This window comes from Lactuca saligna, chromosome 4 (assembly GCF_052625555.1).
Source record: "Lactuca saligna cultivar CGN05327 chromosome 4, ASM5262555v1, whole genome shotgun sequence".
NCBI classification, from domain to species: domain Eukaryota; kingdom Viridiplantae; phylum Streptophyta; class Magnoliopsida; order Asterales; family Asteraceae; genus Lactuca; species Lactuca saligna.
Genome location: NC_136420.1, coordinates 289,875,536 through 289,896,833, shown reverse-complemented (window position 1 = coordinate 289,896,833; position 21,298 = coordinate 289,875,536). Strand labels below are relative to the sequence as shown.

Genomic DNA, 21,298 nt, shown 5'->3' with positions numbered 1-21,298 from the left:
ATCAAAAAATTTAATTTTGACGCTTATTATCTCTAAATTAACTAACCCGAATTTGCGAGTGTTACAATTATCTCCCCCTTAGGATGATTATGTCTCGGAATCATCAACAAAATAGGTCTTGTATAATGACCCCATATGTTATCGTTTCATCCTAGGTAATAACCGTAACTAATATGTTCCTTCGAATGAGTATCTAACTCTTGGACTTATGGACTGCAAGTGGTGCTCGATCTTGCACCCGCTCTCTATCTCACATTGTACTTTCAATCGTAACCTTCAAGTCACAATCTTGATCCTTATTGGAGACTCCTGCTCCTTTGGAAACAGTCTTTACTCCGATTACCGTAACAGACCGATGAGACATGTTCTAATGACATCTCGTCGTATGATGCAATGCTTAGACTCAGGTCCTTGAGAGTCAAATTCAAGAACGGAATATACCTTCCTTCATTTTCTAATGTGATATAATCACATTCTAGCTTGTAGCACTTCTAGGTACAAGCTCCTAACCTAGCCCTGTCGAAAATACCCGATACCCGAATTACCCGCCCGATTTTTTCGGGTATCGGGTAAATTGGGTCGGGTAAATCGGGTATCGGGTAAATTTTTCCGGGTAATCGGGTTACCCGATTTTTTTTCGGGTCGGGTAAAAGGTACATTTTTTGGGTTTCGGGTATACCCGAATTACCCAAATTATTATTATTTTTTTTTGTAGAGCTTGTACTATATAGTAGGTATTTGATCACGCTTAAACTAATATCATTATTATAAAACATAAATATATTTATTATGACAATACGACACTAACAATATTAAAAGTAATTTTTATATATCATCACGTTCTTTAAAACTTAACTATTTTCTATATTATAGTTTTTATTACAACTAACAAACTCATTATTTTGACGAAACTTTAGAACATGACAAAACTTATGACTACATTTATCTTAAATATTTTAAACTTTTAAATTAAGATCTTTAGGTATTTGTTTTTTTAACATCTTATTAGATTAGATTAAGTCGTTAAAAAAATACTTGATATCTCATGTATTATTGAGTTGAAAATCTCAATGTTCAAAGCTTGAGTAACTTCGTTTATGTCTCGTTTGTTTATATAAACAAGACTAATAAAGCACGACGTATTTATTTCATTAAATTTATTTTTAGGTGAAATTCAAAAAAAAAATCATATATTTCGGGTAATACCCGAATTACCCAAACCCGACCCGATACCCGAATTTAGTTTGGGTAGGGTAACGGGTAATTTTTCTAACATGAAAAACCCGAATTACCCGACCCGAATTACCCGAAACCCGAAAAAATTACCCGTTCAACACCCCTATCCTAACCTTAACAATGGTTGCGATACTTCTATTGATCGCTTCGATTATCTTTCACTTCAATCTTCTGACTTAAGCCAGATGCTACATCGATCTTGGTTCTATGAACCACGTAACATACTCATCTTAGTTGGACTCGATTTGATATGACCACTAGGGTCGGATTAATAGTCATCTTTTTCGTCATTACCGAAACGATGGTAACTATAGATAGGAACAAAACAGAATCAATTACTAGTTCCTTGGTAACCTTGTGACTTTCCCTAATCCAAGTGTAAGTCCTGTGCTTTCAGTAGTATAGGCCTCTACTACCTTTCACACATACTCATACTCGTCCCAAGTATTGTCTCGCAGTTCTCCAAGTTATTATCATAAAAACAATTTTAACACATACATATGTCCAAACAATCATAAAATTTTCCCTAGACTCTACTAGGACTTCTTCCATGCGTATCTTCAATCATCAATTGTCTTTTAACTCAGTTGGTGGTGGAAATGCCATATGATGGGACAACTTTAAGAATTACACCAATCGTTCCATCATCCCGCCAATCGAAGGTGTACTTCAGACGTACCGTACTCCTCTGAATGTACTGTTATTTTATCAGACATGTTCTAAAGGCAAGATACCACTCTTACGATATCTTCCGATAGGTGACATTCACTTTCATAAGCATTTTTATTTCCTCCATTTACTCAATTCTCTACGTGTCTTCACTATGATGCTATGTTCATGGAAACATGCGCCCAGTGCATCGGGACGAGAATATAGATAGAGAAGATTTAGACGTGTAATCCTACTTATTACTTCGAAAAGTTACATGCCAGTTCTAATATCGTAATTAAACATTTAGAAACCTGAGCACATAAAATTTCCAGATCCGGTCGGAAACAAACCATAGACCCGATAAAACGATAGTATCATAAAGCATATAAGGCAGCAAAAATCAATTAGCACATAAAAGAGATTTAATCATCTTCCCTAAATAAGCTAGTGCTTGTGTCTATTCAAGTGCGCTACCTAAATTATATTAGACACACTCAACCTATAAACATCGCTTAACATTCTAAGTTTAAGTCTAGAAATAAATCTTTATTCCTAGTTCGCTTAAACTAGTGCTCTGATACCAACTGTGACATCCCCATTTTTCACGGCCAGAAAAGACCAATTTGTTTATGCTTTGTTTGAATATAAGAGTAACCTTTTAAAGAAAAAGTGTTGCGGAATTTGTTCCCAGAAAAACGTGATAAATACGTTATCAAAGTATTTCTGAAGAAATGTATTTTATTTGTTTTAAAACATTGGGATGTCATTGTCAATACAGAAATGTAAGCATGAACGGTCCTTACATTCTTTTACACTAGTGATTTTCATCTCCTTTAATATTTCAGTGTAATGTAGCTTCATATCAACACCTATGATACAATTAAACTTAGTGGGTCATATTGGGAAACTTGGTGAATACATAGGGATTTCAATCCCACAATGTTATATATATATATATATATATATATATATATATATATATATATATATATATATATATATATATATATATATATATATATATATTGTCACACCCCCGAACCAGGCGGCGGAAATGTCCGGGGGCTGTCGTGACTCAATTGAACACCATCACAATGAATATACATGAAACATAACATTATACATCACCAACATTTGGAATGATACAACTGGTAGCGTTTACATCCATTACATTGTTCCAAAACATTACATTCTCAAAAATAACTGTTCGATACTAAATTAAACCACAGCAAAACGTCATAGAGTACAATTCATCCTTCACTTTATCTGTTACCTGAGAATACAAGTATTTTGAAAAACGTCAACATATGAAATGTAGGTGAGTTCATAAGTAATGTTTGAAATCCAATGTTTATAATGTGTTGAAAAAAAAAACCACCAGAAAATCCGATATTTTCTAAAAATAGTATAGTCAAAAAGGTGTGAAGATCCATAGGTATGCTTGTTTGTTTCTATACTTGTAAAAATTGTTCATTTAAAATTGTGTGCATTCTGAATCCGTATGTATTGAAATACCCTAGGAAAACCCGATGTTTTCCTAATTCTTTGAATTACATGAATGTACATTGAAACAATTGCAACGCGTGAAATTATCAGTACCAGGCGACGTTGGATTATTTTTGAGCATGATTATTTGCTACAAACACACGTTACACAAACGACTAGTCTATAGCAATACTAACGATCCCGTAGGCGTCGTCCGTACTAATCACGTTATCCAACCGCCCTGACTACGTGTAGTCCCACACCCAAAGAGAACGAGGACACGAAGGCCTCGATGACTCCATTAGCCGGTTGGGGATAAAAAGGTACGAGGGGTCCCAGACCCGCCTCGCATAAAAAGGTAGACTCTACTAGCAATACCACAGGACCCTTGGGGACCAATAGTATACAAGCCATTGAAAGTCCTTTTACGTTATGTCGGATCGGTAAAACCCAACACTTCGTAAGATAGAGGTCTTCGGGCCTTAAGATCAGGTCATTAAAATAGCTAGGCTCAACAAACAAGATTTTACACTTTTGGGGCCCAAAGATGATGCGTAGATGTCTGTGCACACTCGCATGTATAATGAATTCCCAATCGTTATTTGTATGAATCGTAGTGTTGTAGTATCATAGTGTTGTCGTGTTAGTAGTTTCGGATGTTTAACGACTTTTGGTGTTGTAATGTATTGTATTTCGTCGATAGTTGTGGTACCATCATTTGGTCAAATTGTATGTATTGAATTAGCCTTGAAAATTTTCTATTTTCAGCCCCTCCTTGTTTGTAAATTTTACTTTTTCGACCCTTTATTTAAATACTTTCCGGTTTGGTCCTTAAATCAATTTTCTTGACATTTTAACACCAAAAATTATTGAAATAAATATTTTCCAGCATATTTTTCATAGAAAACAGCTTAAGTCCCTGAATTTCAGTTTTCTCGGTTATAACCCTTCTTTTTCAAAAGTTTGACAATTTTGGCCCAAATTGTAAAATTTTTGCAACTTTGGTCCTTTTTAAATTTAAAAAGCATTTTAAACCTTTGAAAAGGACTTGGATCACTTATAGTCCACTGTTTTACAGAAAAACACAGTTTTGGCCCTCCAAAACAGAAAATTTCGCATAATGGGCCTCATTGGGCCGAAAATGTTATTTTTAGCCCATTAAGCTTGAAATTTATGTTTTTAATCCTCTAAATGAGTATATTTCCAGAAATTGTTTTATTGAAACTGTTTTGACACAGTTCATCCACCAGAATTCGTGATTGGTCAATTTAGGCCCTCAAATTTTGTATTTTTCACATTTTAAGTCCAAAAATTGTGTTTTTAGTCCAAAGAAATTATTACTAAACCACTTAGCTATTTTTCTAGAGACACTTAGTATGTAGAAATATAGTAGAGGCTAAAATCATTTAACATAAGGTAAATCTCGGTTTTGAGGAGTTTTATGGCTAAATCCAACATTATAACTCACAAAAGCACACATATAAGCATGGAAATCATACAAAACATACAAAACACATATAGATCTACACTTTCACTTGTATTCCCCCCCCCCCCCCTAAAAAAAAAACTCATAAAAACATAAAATAGGGGGTATGAATCTCACCTTGAGTTGTAGTTTCGGTTTTGAAGAGAGAAAAGAAGAAAATTTCGATCCTAGCAAGTCTCCTTGGTAGATCTCGAGTTTAGTGACTTCTAAGGTGCATGATCACAAGTTGGAATAGATTTAGAAGAGATTTTTGATGAAATGAAGTAGCTAGATCATGGATTAGCCATCAACTTACCTTAGATGATGTGTTTGTGGGAAAAACCTCCTTGAAAAGCTCTTGATTCTCGAAACTTTTGAAGAAGGAGGAAGAAGATGTCATTCAAGACTTAGAGAGAATGAAATGGATTTTTGTGAGTGTGTGTGTGTGTTGTGTTCGGCCGAGAGCAAGAAGAGAGAGGAGAGGAGGTGACCTTTGAAGTGCTATGCATGGAGATATGGGATGAGTTGCATGGACATCCAAAAGGCAATAATGAAGTGGCAAGACAAAGTCAACTCTCATCTTATCCTTGGGTCTGGGCCTTGGGCCGAGATTTTTGGAAGGAAAAAGGGAAAATTTGGGCTTTAATGCCCAAAAGCCCATGTGTATATTAAGTTGGGTGAGTTTTAACCTAAAAAAAATTATAATATGATTCTTACACTTTGTTGGGCTAGTTTAGGTTAGTCATGGTTCAAAATTTTGAATTTATTTCATTCTAGGCCCAATATAGCCCAAAATGTTGAAACAAATAGATGTGGGTCCAATTAGGGCCCATTTAAGAGTTCTAAACCCAAGATAGTCAAATTGGAAGTTTATTGGTCCATTAGGCCCAATAAGGAAGTTCTAGTCCAACATGGACCTAAATAAGAACTTCTAGGGTTTCCAATCGCTTGTTGACTATTTGTAATGCTTGTATGGTGTATTTGATTGAAATTTTGTTGTCACAATCATAGGTGTTACACATGTTCTTAAGCTTTTGATTCACTTTAGCTTGAGTGTATAGTTTACAAGACACAAAATTTCCAGTTGTGACATATATATATATATATATATATATATATATATATATATATATATATATATATATATATATATATATATTAGAACTCACAAATATACAATTTCACCATGTATAAAAAACTCTTACCCCACCCCGTCGATCCTAACAACAACATTATCTATACTCTCAGACCATATAATTTATCTCTTTACTTAATCCATACTCTTGGATCTAATATAGACTCTCAAATCAAAATTTGTGCCCATTCCAGAATCTCGTGATAGGGACAGTTATCTATGTCTAAATCCATACTCTCGGATTAATGACAAATAACTATGTCCTATCCATATTCTCAGACTAAGAACAACTAACTATGTCTTAATCCGTGCTCCCGGATTAATGATAAATGACTTTGCCCAATCTATACTCTCAGACTAGGATCGAATGACTACGTCTAATCCATGATCTCGGATAAATGACATAACTTAAATTTATATTCTCCGTGTATATCTCACTCGTACTCATAAGAAGATACTACACAATATTCCTCATAATTAATTTAGCTTTACTCTTTATCCTAAATCATCATAGATTATCAGGTATGCTCTTTAACACGTATTTCAGGAAACATCAAATATTTCACACAAAAACATATATTTAATACTTCAATCTTATATTAAAATCATGTTCATGAAAGGAACTATGCACTCATTTGTTAAAGTGACGACTCAAAATTCGAGCAGCGCTTCGCTTCTTAACAATATGATTTCCTTCGACGAAACCTTGTATTATTACCACTAGATTTTAGTATAATATTTATTGCGACTAATTATTAGTCTAGATTCGTCATTAACTCTTCATGATCTATCAAGTAAGGAACAACCAGGTAAGATCATATCGGAGGTAGGGTCCGTTTGGTATACGAATTATACTGTTTGGAAATCTCATTTAAAACACCTTAATAAATCACAGCCTAGACATCATCCCTGTCAGTAGATCAATCAGTATAATGACTTTGAATCACTGTTAAAATTTATTTATAGGTTCATAATAATGATATTATAAGTTATATTTAAAGTAGGGTATCATAACTTACTTAGCTAGGAGTCGGGCTCTGCAAGGGCAGAACTTCGTCGTTGAATTTTTGTAAGAAAGATTCTTGCAGCGCTTTAGCGCTCACCTTACTATACTAAAAACTACAGAAAGAGAAGTCGAGTCACGAGGGATCGAAATGCTCGGGGGATAAGAAGAGAAAGCCTCTTGAATCAAGAGAATGGTGCAAGAAATATGAGAGCCTAGAGGCTCTTATTTATAGTAATTGAATTTTCAAAAAGCACCCTCTATGCTTACTCAAATGGCTAAACACCCCTTTGTAATACTCTTTCAAATAGATTTAATGATATTTGTACTAAACTAATGTCAAAAGTACCTAACACTTGTCTTATAACGACCGCAACGTCAATACCTTTCTAATGATACATATATATATATATATATATATATGTGTGTGTGTGTGTGTGTGTGTGTGTTTTTGTGTGTGTGTGTATATATATATACATACACACACACGTATATATGATTTATACTTTATTTTAATACGTAAATGTGCTATTAAAAATTATAACCCGTTCATATGAACTTTATTTGTGACGTTCTTTATATCTGCGCGTTCGTATTTATGAGTACTATAACTTTCATTTAGACGCTGTCAGCTAATTTTTATTCTATCCCGATTTACAAAACTGTATCGAATGTATCGCCCTCGAAGAGTATGGAACAAGTTTCGTTCATATCTTTAACATACGAGCTCTATTCTCGATGTTCTTTATATCCACGCTTTGATATTTATGAGTAATAAAACTTTCATTTAGACTCCGTCGGCTAATACTCATTCTATCTCAAATTTACAAATATGTATCAAATTTGTCGTGCTGGAAGAATAGGGACTAAGTTTCATCTATATCATTTGCATATGATAAATATGGGCCCCGCACACACTTAGCTACTATAAATTACGGGCCCCACTCACACTCGCGTTCCTAACAACACATACAAGTATCACACAGACAACAAGTATAACCATCTGATAATCTGAATGATATCTATACTCAAATAATAATGAGATACAAGCCCCGCCCACACTCAGCTACTAACATATCACAGATATACGGGTCAGTCTTGGTGCCTTAGACTCGTTCCTATTGGAAGAGGACTCACCTTGCACTGCTGAAATCCCGTAGACCCAACCTCAGCTGCTGGATGACAGGTTCTCGAGCTGTCAACATCAAAATAACACCCAATTAATAATTGGGTTCCAATATATAACCATAAGTCTATGCTTGGGGTAAAAGACTGCTTTACCCCAATCTTAGCTTGATCCAAACCCAAGGCCCATTACAAAGGCCCAACAGTCCAACTATGGATCAAAGCCCAATATATGACATGATTTTCCAAATTGAGTCCATACCTCAACATGGTCTTATTCTAAGGCCCAACCATTTATTCCAGTCTAATATTTGACATTCTAATGGCCTAATATCATATAATCCTTATGACCCAAACTATGGCCTAATTTTCCAAATTGGTCCCAACCCCTTACATGGGTCTTACCCTAAATCCCATTTAATTATTCTAGTCCATTTGCTTGTTCTTGGATGGCCCATTAATAGTCCAATCATCAAATCCCAATAGAAAGGCCCAACTTAATGCCCAAGTGAAAGTAGGGTTTCACATAAAATGATGATTAGGGTTAAGTGTTCCTACTTAACCCATTAAGGACTTAATTTATTAAGTCCCACATGGCCTTAGGTTAATTGCAGATCGTTATTAATTACTAATTTAAGTTCATTAAATAATTCTGATGTGGTCCCGATAAGTCCAAAATTAGGGTTTCATGGCATTAGGGTTTTCCAAACCCTAATTAGGGTTTCCAACCCATATTAGCCCAATAGGCCCAATAGCTAGGTCCTTTGACCAATTAGGGTTCGTTAGGCCCATTATGATTTCACTAGGCCCATTAGGGTTTCACTAAGTCCAATCAAATCAAACACAACAAGGCAAGGCACACCGCCACCCGACACAGCGGCCGGTGATAGCAGCCACCACCTCATGGTGGTGGTTATGGATTTTCTATTATTATTCATATACTGAGTACAATTTACAACCCAATCTGAATGGCACATGCACACACTAATATAATAAAACACACACACAACCACCTTGTGGTGGCCAGCGATGGTAGATGGTGGCAGCCACCACCTTAAGGTGGTGGTGGCCGTTCTTGCAGTTTCCGACCGAACAACCCTAAACACAACACAAACTACCGAAATACACACATACACACACACGATCTGTTGCTTGAAAATGGACCCAACCACCCACCTGGTGCTCACGACGGCAGTAGGAGTTGTTTCATGATGGCAGTGATGTCAGAAGTGGAAGGAATTGCGGCGTCAAGGTAATGGCCACCATGGTGGGCTGCCATGGTGGTTCCCACGTCTTCCGGCCAACAAGGAGCATACACATAGCTCCGAAATGCAATTGGGACGCACACTCCAACATGAAACCCACAAAAACACACACCAACACAGCCACAATCGAAATCATGTGGTGGCAACCGACGGCTTCGTCTTCACGAGGTGACACGTTAGTAGAAGACGGAAAAGGAGTGAGGTGGTCGTGAACGACAGCCGCAACGACAGGGGAACGGACACTCGCTGGTGGTCTTCATCGTCACCGGTGATGGAACAGTGACAGTGTTGTGGCGGCATGTCCGTCAGCTAACGACCATAGTTGAAGGGAGCTTCGAGTAGAACTGAAGGAAATCGGGTGTTGCTTGATGGATGCTAGTTGATCGAAAGGTGGAGTGGTTGCGGCACCAGTGAAGGGAGAAGGAGGGTGGCAGCTACCACTCTCTTTAGGGTTAGGGTTAGAACCGGGGGTGATAGGTTTATATACCCTGATCACCCAAACTTGTTTCCATAATGACAAGTTCAACCCCTCCCTCCAAAAATTATTTCGAAATAAACCCCCATATTTACTATTTAAACCCTCAACATTAAAATCCTTTACACCTTAGGTACAAACTTTACCAAACAGCCCCCAATATCTTAATTATGACATAATTAGCTCTTCCACCTCATTTCCTTTTAAATTAAATCCAAATAATTGCCATGGAGCCCCTGACTTCATAAATAATTATAAACTGAGTCCGAAACTTACACTTTTAACTCTCAACTTCTAAATTATGCCAAGTAACTTCTCGAAACCAACACCTCACTATATAATTATTGATTTTTGGGTTACTATACATTAATTCATTTATTTATTTACTAAATAAATAAATCGGGTGTTACATGTCTACAACAAAATCTTCTGTTTGTACACTTGATTAAGAAATAACTCCCATGTACCATCTGCATTTTTTCCTACATCAAACCATCCTCATAAGCATGACACATGTGACTGTTTTAGCATAATGCATTTACATATCCCACTTTAATAAATTTTATATGCTTTCAATATTTCATTATGTTACCACAATTTACTATTATTGTAGTTATGGCTCGCCTTAAAATGAATAGGAGGAAAATAACAAAGAAACTTGTTGCATTTAATACATTGTAAAATGAGATAATCATTTTAGTAAATTGGTATTTTCAATTAGTGAGTACTATGATTGTCATACATATATTTACTAGGATACAACCCGTGGAAACCACGGGTAAGAAAGGAAAACAATATTGATAACAAAGAATGATAATGAAAAACATAAAATTTATAAAATTTTATTAAATAAATAAGATATAAGTTTTGGTTAGACATTTAATAAAATGACAATTATATAGAACATATTATAAATTTAAATAGCGTTTATAAAAATTAAACATAAAAAAGTTTTCAAATAAACCAAATTCTCCATTAAATATTCAAAAATTACAATGAAACAATAAATAAATTCATATTGAGAAATACAACCAACACACAGAAAACTTGAAACAAATTTGAACCACTAAAGTAGTCCAAGAAAAAATACATCAACGTAAAATAGAAGTTCATAAGCAAAAGGTAATATAGGCTAAAAGAAACATAAACATATGATATAACAGTTTTTTACTCCAAGAGAGCTGATCACTTCACACTGTCCCAGGCACATCCAAATATTATTCTTAATAGGATTTATACGACCTTTCGAACAATAAGCAATCAATTATAATTATGGTTGTTCTAAAAATGTTATAAGAGGGCTTTTGACAAAGTTGTAACAACATACTTATAATTACCTAAAAATAAAAGAGAGAACTGGTCATTTGTGGCCCTTTTGATGTAGTTTTGTACAATCTACTGTTGTTCCTTTCAATTTTTGGCTGAAAATACAAATATTAGTATAACACATGATTTAAGCTAAGAAAAATAGTAAAAATTATGAAACAAAGATATAAAAGAAATAAAAATAATCTATCTGTTTCCTCCATCATGTAGAAATTATGAGAATTTGCCGATGGAATGGTTAAAAACTACAACAATGCCAAACATAAACAATTATTTAGTGGTAATTTAATTCATTCAGAAGAAAGAAAGAGCTTTACCTATAAAAAGAGTTGATTATCTACAGAAACATCGTTGTCATGACAGCATACTATAAGAATAGATCATTAGTTTATATTCAAGAAGGGTTCATCAAATCAAACATAAGAGCATCCCATGTAAATGATAAGAGAATTTTCCCCTTTTGATTCTTATATTATGTTTTTAAATGATAAAATGCAAATGATACGCTTCAGAGCTTCTTCTTTTTTCTTTGTTTTATTCTCCTTTCAACCATTTGGTATAACAACCAAGCATGTATAGGATGGCACATCAGCTTGTTCTTAAAATGAAGAACCCAGACACACACAAAAATACTAACACGCTTAATAAAATAAGGTACAATAACAATTTAAGACCAAAGATCCTAGTCTATCATACTGGAATTAGAACTAAAGATCTTGTCGAGAAAAGTATGATGTGGTTCTAACTACATATGCAATTGTAGCAAAAATAAAGTCCCAAATAAAGTTTTTGATGCGGAAGATGATGATCATAGAAATAAGAAAAATTTTGGAATATCTTTCCCATCTGAAAATAAGAAGACAATAAGATTTCAAATCTCTTACCTTAAACTCTCAAATTCAACAGGGAAGGCACCAAATGCTTATCTATAACTTCCAACAAACAACACCAACCTAGCCAAAGATAAGACCTAAAAAGAAAAACATTACAAGTAATTAATCAAAAAAGAAACACATTACACAAACAGAGGGCCTTCTTATAGAATTCATTCCCAGTCAACTTGAAAAGAAAGCAAGAACCTTGTTTACCGACACAATCAGAGGACCATTTTGCCCATATAAGACTTGAGAAAGAAAAGAAGAAATAGTTCCTTAGTTAAAATGTTCTTAATAAATGGTATAAAATTCTCCCTAACCAAATCAATAAAATCTACTTTGAAGCATGAAGCTATTGCTCCAAATGAAACACAAATTGTCAATATTTAAAGAAAATTACAAAATGGTCCCTATGATTATTCTTTTTTACCAAGTTTGGTAAAAAAATAAGAACCCTTTTCAATTATGGCTATTATTCATGTTTTCATATTGATTTTGGTTCCTAGTATCTTAAAATAAGGGAAAAAAAAACCCTGAAATAATGCCAAATTCAAGTGGTCCAAGTGAATTAAATCGATATGATAAGGACCAAAGTGAAACTTGTTTTCTTTTGGAATATGCAAAGTAAAATGAAGAATCAAAAGGACCATTTTTGTAGTTTGCTCTATTCTTAAGAGAATTAGTAGCATGATCTGTAATCTCATCAAAATTGTCCCATTGAAATTGAGAAAGATAATGATTATAATTACACCAGTAAGAAAGACGTATTTCTCGTGTTCAATATGATTTTGGACCTTCAATTCCGCAATGAAAACGTTGTTATTGCTCTCTTCGTCAACTCAATATAGGCTCCTGGTAAGAAAAAGAAAAATGAAATAGAAAATACATTTTAAAAAGATATAAAGCACATTCTTTTGGTAAATCAACTATTCTTTTAGTAAATCAACTGCAATACATTCTTCTATCTTACATTGAACAATGAAAACCATGTTTCTAAAACCACCAAAAAACACAAAAGCCATATTAATATGGTTACCATCCCTTTATTGTTGCACAATCCTGGAATCTTTGGATGTGCCCTAACAAAATATATCAGAAAATCAAGATGCTCAAAATTTTCCATTGTCAAAACCTAGAAACATTAAAACATCATCAAAATTTCAAATCAGAATAACAAATAAGATGGAGGATTTAAGATATAGTAACCATGAATTAAGATGTAGTAACCATGAACTAAGAGCTCCTATAAATAGAACTATAAAGTCAATGGAGGATTTTAGATGTGGAACAAAAACCTGCAAATCGAACAGTTAACAAAACAACATACACAAACCCAAATCGTTCCTAAAATCAATTCCTAATATCCTTAGCACTGAATCGGCGTATTCAAAATCCTTCAACAAAATGGGTAGAAATCGAGAGTTGTTCAAAACCACAGAACATGCAATTTGAAGTGACACTCGGACTTAGAAAATAATTTTAGGAAACATACCTTGTAACCCACTGATTAGACATCGAGCAGATTAGTAGACTACTAAAGTAGTAAACGATAATGGTAATTAGGTTTTGAAAAGGGGATTAAAGATTGAGCAAGATAGTGGTGGTGAAGACTGTGTGATTTTGTGGGGATTCAAAATTTGGTAGATCAAGACATATCAAATTGAAATCGATTGATGACCATAAGGATATGGTTTCCTTGATCTTATGCAATTCTAGTGGCGATGATGATTCTAGAGATGATGGAGGCAGTAGGTTTACGCAAGAAGTTTGGAGAGATTGATGAAAATCAGTTCTTGAAATTCAAACAATATAAACACGAATTTAAAGGATGGAGGGCAAAATTGGAAGTTCACTTTGTAAATTTCTAAACGAAGAAGATGACACATGGATGTTAGGGATTCTTTTATTAGGTTAGAGATGTGTTCAACTAGACCTCACTACAACATCTTACACCCAGAGAGAAAAGAGTATATGCGAAGATTAGTATACGAAAGTGATGAGACTTGTATATAATAATTAAGAATGAATATGGAAATGTTTGTTAAGCTGTGTCGTATGGTTGAGATTGATGGCAAGGTAAAGGCCTCTAGGTATCTCCAAATCAATGAACAAGTAACGATATTTTTGTATATTTTGGCGCACCATGTGAAAAATCGTGTGGCGAAGTTTCAATTTCATAGATCAGGAGAGACAAGTAGTAAACTTTTCAATAATGTAGGTAATGTTGTTGTTCGATTAGAAAAAGAATTGTTTAAGAAACCCGAGCCTATATCAAAAACTTCAACTTATGAAAGATGGAAATGGTTCAAGGTATGTGGCTTGCTATACTAGAGTATATATAGATTGTTCTTGGTTAGCATTCTAATTCTCAGACACATTTAATTGTGGTTATACGGATGTTTAGGAGTAATAGATGGGACACACAAAAGTGTACATGTATCAGAGGCAGAAAAACCTAGATACAAAAATCAAAAAGGTGAAATAACAACGAATGTAATTGCTACTTGTACTCCTCATATGCAATTCATTTATGTATTACTAGGATAGGAAGGATTTGTTGATGGTAGAGTACTACGTAATGCAATCCTTCGAGAAAATGGGTTACAAGTTAGTAAAGGTAGCTATTATCTTATTGATGTTGGGTATATGAATGGAGAAGGATTCCTCGCACCATTCAGAGGTCAAATATATCATCTCAATACTTGGTTGAATGGTCATCGACCAGAAAAGGCTGAGGAATATTTTAACATGAAGCACTCAGTGGCAAGGAACGTCATTGAATGTTGCTTTGGGGTATTAAAAAAGTGATGGGCTATACTTAGAAGTCCATCATTCTATCCCATTCGAACACAAAATAAAATTATCCTTGCGTGTTTCCTTCTACATAACTTTATACGAAAGGAATTTCCATATGATCCACTTGACGGTGATGATATTATTGACACAAACAACGATGAGGATGATGCAGATCTTGGATCACAAGTCGAGCACATAACAACAATTGGAACATCTAATTAGTAGACAATTTTTATAAGAAGTTTGGCTAACTCAATGTTTAATTCTTGGAGATCTAGGCATAACTAATCTATCGTTGTAACACCCATAAAACTCAAGCCAATTTAAAACTTTTTAAAACATGTAAAACCATTAAGTTATTATAGTTCGTTTTCAAAATAGTTTAATCATCAGAGTATCCCTAGAACCAAATCATAAAATCGTGAGATATGAGGAGTTGTACGATCATGCCTTCACCTTCCCGCGATCATCAGAAGTACCTGAAACATAATCAACAACTATAAGCCCGAAGATAAATAAGTTTCCCCAAAATACCAACTCCATACAAATATAACCATATCATATAACAAATACGGAACAACATGCATAATGAGTCATCAGTCTGACTGTACTGCCTCACAGGCCTTCAGTCTATCTGGACTGCTCTCCGAGCCTTCGAAATGTATGAACCACCTCGCAGGGCCTACAGCTTATCCGGACCGCTCGTCGGGCCTTTGGTTTGACTGAATTCCTTTGCAGGACCTTCAAGTTATCCGGACCACCCTAGGTATGTTGGCCTCCAACACAAAGCAGGACTGCCTCAACCCAACGCCAAATCAAACAAGCATGTGTACATAAATATCATACACTTGCATATATATATATATATATATATATATATATATATATATATATATATATATATATATATATATATATATATATATATATATATATATATATATATATATATAACATTCATACCAATCTAACAGATCACCAATTATAGCAACATCCTATAGCCAGGATACTGACCTAACCAGATCACTAACATAGCATCATCCTATATACCGGGATACCGATATAACAATAATAATAGCATAACAACATCCTATCTACCAGGATATCGGTCTAACATATCATAAAAGCATACAACATACTATAACCAGGATGCAAATCAATAAGAATATCATGCAATAAACTCAAATACAAATCCGATAAGGGTTGGCATTGGTGCCTTAGACCCTGTTGATATAGTGAGGAGAACTCACCTGATACTGCTGAAGTCCCACGGATAAAACTCCTGCTCTTGGTTCACAGCTTCCCGAACTATCAACATCAAACAATACCCAATTAATAACTGGGTTCCAAGCCCAAGGTCCAACTCACACTACAAAACCCAATAGGAAGGCCCAACACAAAGCCAAAGTCAGATTAGGGTTTCACATAAAATGACAATTAGGGTTAAGTGTTTCTCACTTAACCCATTAAGGACTTAATCCATTAAGTCCCTCACTCTACTAAATAAGCCATATGCTGCACCCGAACTGGTGGGTACTACTATTCCTTCCGCATTCTAACAACATGCTCATGCTATCTACCAACCTAGTGAATGCTACGGCTACACCCGCAGTCTCACGATACTCTATCACTATCTGACCGCTAGTGAATGCTACGACTACCCCGCAGTCTTACAACACTTTCCATGCTAACTGATTGCTACTGAATGCTACGGCTACCTTCGTAGTCTTACAACACTTTCTAACCAGGTCAAACACGCACTCGACCTAACACACAGCTGAACTTAATTCATTTCTAAAATTCCAACATGATTTCCCAAATTGTGCTATCAAGCACTGAGAAGACGCAATTCCCATGTTGGGGAGTTTTACCTAACTCCCAACTCACACAACCCTCAAACCTAACAGTCACTTGGGTGGTCTTCCTTCCTGACCACGATGCGAAACTTATCCCATTTTCAAACTGCTCCTTCTTCTGAATCCCACGATAATTCTCCCCTAGTTAGATTCGACTAAGTCTTCACAATACATGAAAGTTCAAGAATTCCCAATCCTTCTTACTTCATAACAATCGATCTGATGACAACCAGACCTTTCCAAATAGTATTCCTTTACTAGCCAACCCCCAAATGATCACATGCTTCCAATAACTAGATGAACACTTAGTGAATCCTAGGGAAACAAATAGTCCCGAATGCTCAAATTATCCCACACCCAAATCTTGAAGTCCAAAGATGGATACTCTTAATTAATGTCTCAACAACGAGCTACTTCCCTTGGCGCTTTCCTCTGATAGAAAATAACGCTTACTAAAACCACTGATTCTTGACAATGCTGAATAACCATCTTGTGGAACCCTATCCGCAGACCTCCCATATAATACCCTTCTTCCCAAAGTGCTCCAACAAATCTCCAGCGCTCGGCTCTAGAAATCATATCATTCATGGTCTCGCACCTTGACTCACTCACTAGCTCGATCATCCATAGCTGAACTACAAACAACCTTTTCCCTAAACCAGGCTACAACTACTCCCAAGACATAGTATATAACCCCAAAAGTGCTATAGATCGCACAATCAATCCTTAACACCCGATACAAGAGGTCCAAGGAGAACCGGATCTCACAACACACTTATGCCACATCGACCCACCTGTGCTCACTGGCACTGAAATAATGTTGACTATCCCTGCAACCAACTAACCCCGGGCTAGAATAAAACCTGATCTTGGGGTCACAATCCTGCTCACTCCTTTGATCTCGAAAAATGAGAGGGCACAGTTCTTGCCCTACAAAACGACAATCCAATCCATCAATTAACCATTCCACTTCCAGCTGTAAAACCCCAACTGAACGTAATGATCACTCCTTTCCAGAGTCCCCGCGACTCTCATTCCGGCCTTGAGCAAACCCCTGAGCCTAAAATCGAGAAACTCATGTACTAGCCTCTCCCGCTCAACCTGCGGAAATATAATGAGTACAGATCATCTTTCTGATCCCAGATAACTGCAACCCTCTGCTCATTAGAATACGTACCGGTAACAAGTTCCAACCATTCCTTTTCCCCGAACCTCAGCATGTTCAAAGCGTGCCTGACCTTCTGGTCAGTAGGAAATGAACATGTGAAGCAACATCCTTCTACATCAAATGGCCACCGTATGGCTATAATCGGGTCCTAAACCCTACCGAGGGTCGAGGGCTTCACGTTATCGAAGTCCCGATACTGGAAAGCCCGAGTGGCTCCTCCCCCAGCCGACGTTACAAATGTTGAAGCTGTTGCGACAGCTGTCTCAACAATTACTGCATAACGCTCGTTGAAATACTCAACCATGGCAGTCTTGAAAGACCCAATCATCTCTTGCAACTGTCCCCGGACAATCTCGATCAGCTCCCCCCGGATGATCCCACTGACACAATCCTCTGACAATACTAGCCTATTCTGGCTGTCAGCTCTTGATCTTGACCTGGATCTAGTCTCAAAATGTCTCGTAATCACCATTCTAGTAAGACACCAGGAAGATCTCTGATAACCCATATAATGACAAAGAACCAATTTGAAACCAAACCCTAGGGGTTGTGACATCCTTACTACGCGTATGGGTCCTGTGCTTTCAATAGTACAGGGCCATACTACCTTCCACACCTACCCATATTTGTCTCAAGTATCATCACAACGCCCTAACAATAGATGTAATCATAGCGAGCGCTCAATCCTCACTCCTAGAGTAATGCTAAATATCACATAACCTGCCTCCCAGCCTCACATAACTCACCCTCCCATGAAATTTCCACCAACCCTGTAGCACTAATGTATGATAGCCATACATAATGTTGGATCCTATAGACTTTCGAGTATCCAATCTACCATAAGCCCTAATCAATAAGAAGAACATAAGGCCAAATCAAACATTCTCGGGCTATAAGATCTTAATTATATACCACCGTGATGCATACACAAGCAACTACAGTAATGATGTCAATCTCATATAAGGAAAACCCTAGGCTAGAAGGCATAATGTAATCAGGAAATTCTATCATGCAATTCCTGAAGATCCCTAGCCTAGTACTAGCATGTTGTTCTAACATATCACATAATCAAATAACTGCATGGTATTTTGGGGCCTACTTACTGGCTGCGACTGATCGTATACTCTGCATCCTCCTTTTCTTATTTTGAAAACATTTAAAAATCATTTTAAAATCTTTTCCTTGATTTGAGACTGGATTCTCACGAGTGTTCCTCCAATTCACCCAAAACAAGGCTCTGATACCAACTTGTAACACCCATAAAATTCAACCCAATTTAAAACTTTTTAAAACTGTAACGACCGAAAAATCCAACCAATTTAAATTTTTCAAAAAAACCCAATTTCATTAAATTATTACAAAAAGGTTTTCAATACAAATCATTTAGAGTATTCCAAGAATCACATTACTACAAAATCATGAGGAGCGGTACGATCACGCCTTTGCCTTGCCACGGTCTCCTAAAGAACCTGAAAAACATTAAACCACAATTGTAAGCCCGAAAGCTTAGTGAGATACCCCCAAAATACCAACCACATATACCATATACATATCGTGCTATCTCATAACGAATCACAGAACAGCCATGCATATCGGGTCTACTGTGGGACTGGTCCGCCTTGTGGGGCCTTCAGTCCACTGGGTCCACCGTCCAAGTCCAATCATGTCCCTCGAGTCTACAGTGTGGTTGGTCTGCCCGCACTGGGCCTTCAACTCACCTGGTCAACTCTCTGAGTCCAATAATGTCCTTCGAGTCTGCAGTGTGGTTGGTCTGCCTGCACTGGGCCTTCAACCCACCTGGTCTACTCTCTGAGTCTACAGTATGACTGGTCCACTCGCGCCCGGGCCTTCAGTCGGCTTGGTCCACTCTTCGAGCCTCGGCATGTCTGGTCCGCCCTCGTGGGGCCTACAGCCTATCCGGACCGCTCGCTGGGCCTTCAGAACAACCGGTCCGCCCTGGGTATCTTGGCCTACAGCACGAAGCACGACCCGCCTCAACCCAACTCCATTCCAAACAACCATGTGCACATAAACATACAATCACATAACAATTCATATCCAGGCAAACCGATCTAGCAGATCACATAACACAATATACTCTAACAGGATACCGACCTAACCGATCACTAGAAAATACCATCCTAATTACCCGGATGCAACCATATCAAAGCAATAACGTAACAACAGATACCCGGATCTCAATCCGATAAAGGGCCGGCCTTGGTGCCTTAGACCCTGTTGATATAGTGAGGATAACTCACCTCGAAACTGCCGACTGAAAGGATAAGATCCCGCTGCTCCAAACTCCGACACGAACTCCTTCACTGAACACCAAAACACTTAACTCAATAACTACCCTTAATTACAAAAAATACCCCTGGAAGACAACTGGTCAACCTTTGGCCAAGGTCAAAGTCAATCCCTGACTGACTCTACTCGCCGAGTCAACCCGATGACTCGCCGAGTCCCCAAGCTCAGAACTTCCCTCAATCCGCGACTTAACTCGCCGAGTCACCCCGAGACTCGCCGAGTCACCCTGAGACTCGCCGAGTCCAGCAACTCTGAATCCACTCGCACCCAACTCACCGAGTCACCCCTTGACTCACCGATTCTCGACTCAACCAAAAAATATTGGGACTCTTCGACAAGACTCGCCGAGTCCAAGAACTGACTCGCCGAGTCTAAGGCTATCTTCAACCTACTCGCCGAGTTGTTCATCCAACTCGTCGAGTTCCAGCTCATCTTCAAGCAACTCATCGAGTACCACCGGGTCTGAATCCATACAGAAGCTTTCCAAGCCATGAAGATGATCCAAACCATAGCTCTACTTCTCCTAAGGCCATCCATCACGTAAAGTGGCAATCTTTACATGAATCCAAGAAGATCTAGGCGTTTTTTACTCTAGGGTTTGGGGTTTGGGACAAGATAGCTCCATCAACAACACAAGAACAGGGACTTTAAGGCTCTTAAGACCTTCTCCACTCCAGATCTGAGGTAGCAACCTCAGATCTATCCTTCAAACTCAAGATGCCACAAATCTAAGCTTCCCACACAACCCCAAAATGAAGAATCTAGAAGAACACTGCCCAAGAACGAGATATTACCTCAAAATGAAGCCTCCAACAGCAAGAGATCCGAATCTAAACAAAGCCCTTTGATCCAAGCCTCTTCTCCTTCAAGATTTCTTTAATAAACACCTCCCCAAGCTCCAAATGCACTCCAATCTTCCACAATCACACTTTCTAGGGTTTCTGGACTTCAAGGGGGATCAAAGAGGTTGGGGAGAGGGTATAATGTTCTTTAAATAGGGCTCATTCCCCGGATTTAGGGTTTTCTCCACTCAACACCTACTCACTGAGTCCATCTTTGGACTCGCCGAGTAGGCCACTTGACACGCGACCAAATTCGCAACCCTACTCGCCAAGTCCATCCATGGA

At 37.1% G+C, this 21,298-nt stretch overlaps 1 long non-coding RNA gene and 1 pseudogene across 11 annotated transcripts; one reads left to right on the top strand and one right to left on the bottom strand.

Moving 5' to 3' along the window:
• Positions 1 to 10,199: 10,199 nt before the first annotated feature.
• LOC145043782 (uncharacterized) lies at positions 10,200 to 14,003 on the bottom strand. 11 transcript variants are annotated; one of them, XR_013681146.1, is made up of 4 exons: positions 13,534 to 14,003; positions 12,051 to 13,173; positions 11,484 to 11,533; positions 11,044 to 11,411 (listed from the first exon to the last, which is right to left on the bottom strand). It is a non-coding gene; the product is annotated as an uncharacterized LOC145043782 (long non-coding RNA). The 11 variants fall into 11 exon arrangements; XR_013681147.1 differs by lacking the exon at positions 11,484 to 11,533 and having other exon boundaries at positions 11,044 to 11,082; positions 11,178 to 11,261; XR_013681144.1 differs by adding an exon at positions 10,200 to 10,322 and having other exon boundaries at positions 11,178 to 13,173.
• Positions 10,456 to 15,125, top strand: LOC145043781 (uncharacterized; annotated as a pseudogene).
• Positions 15,126 to 21,298: the final 6,173 nt, after the last annotated feature.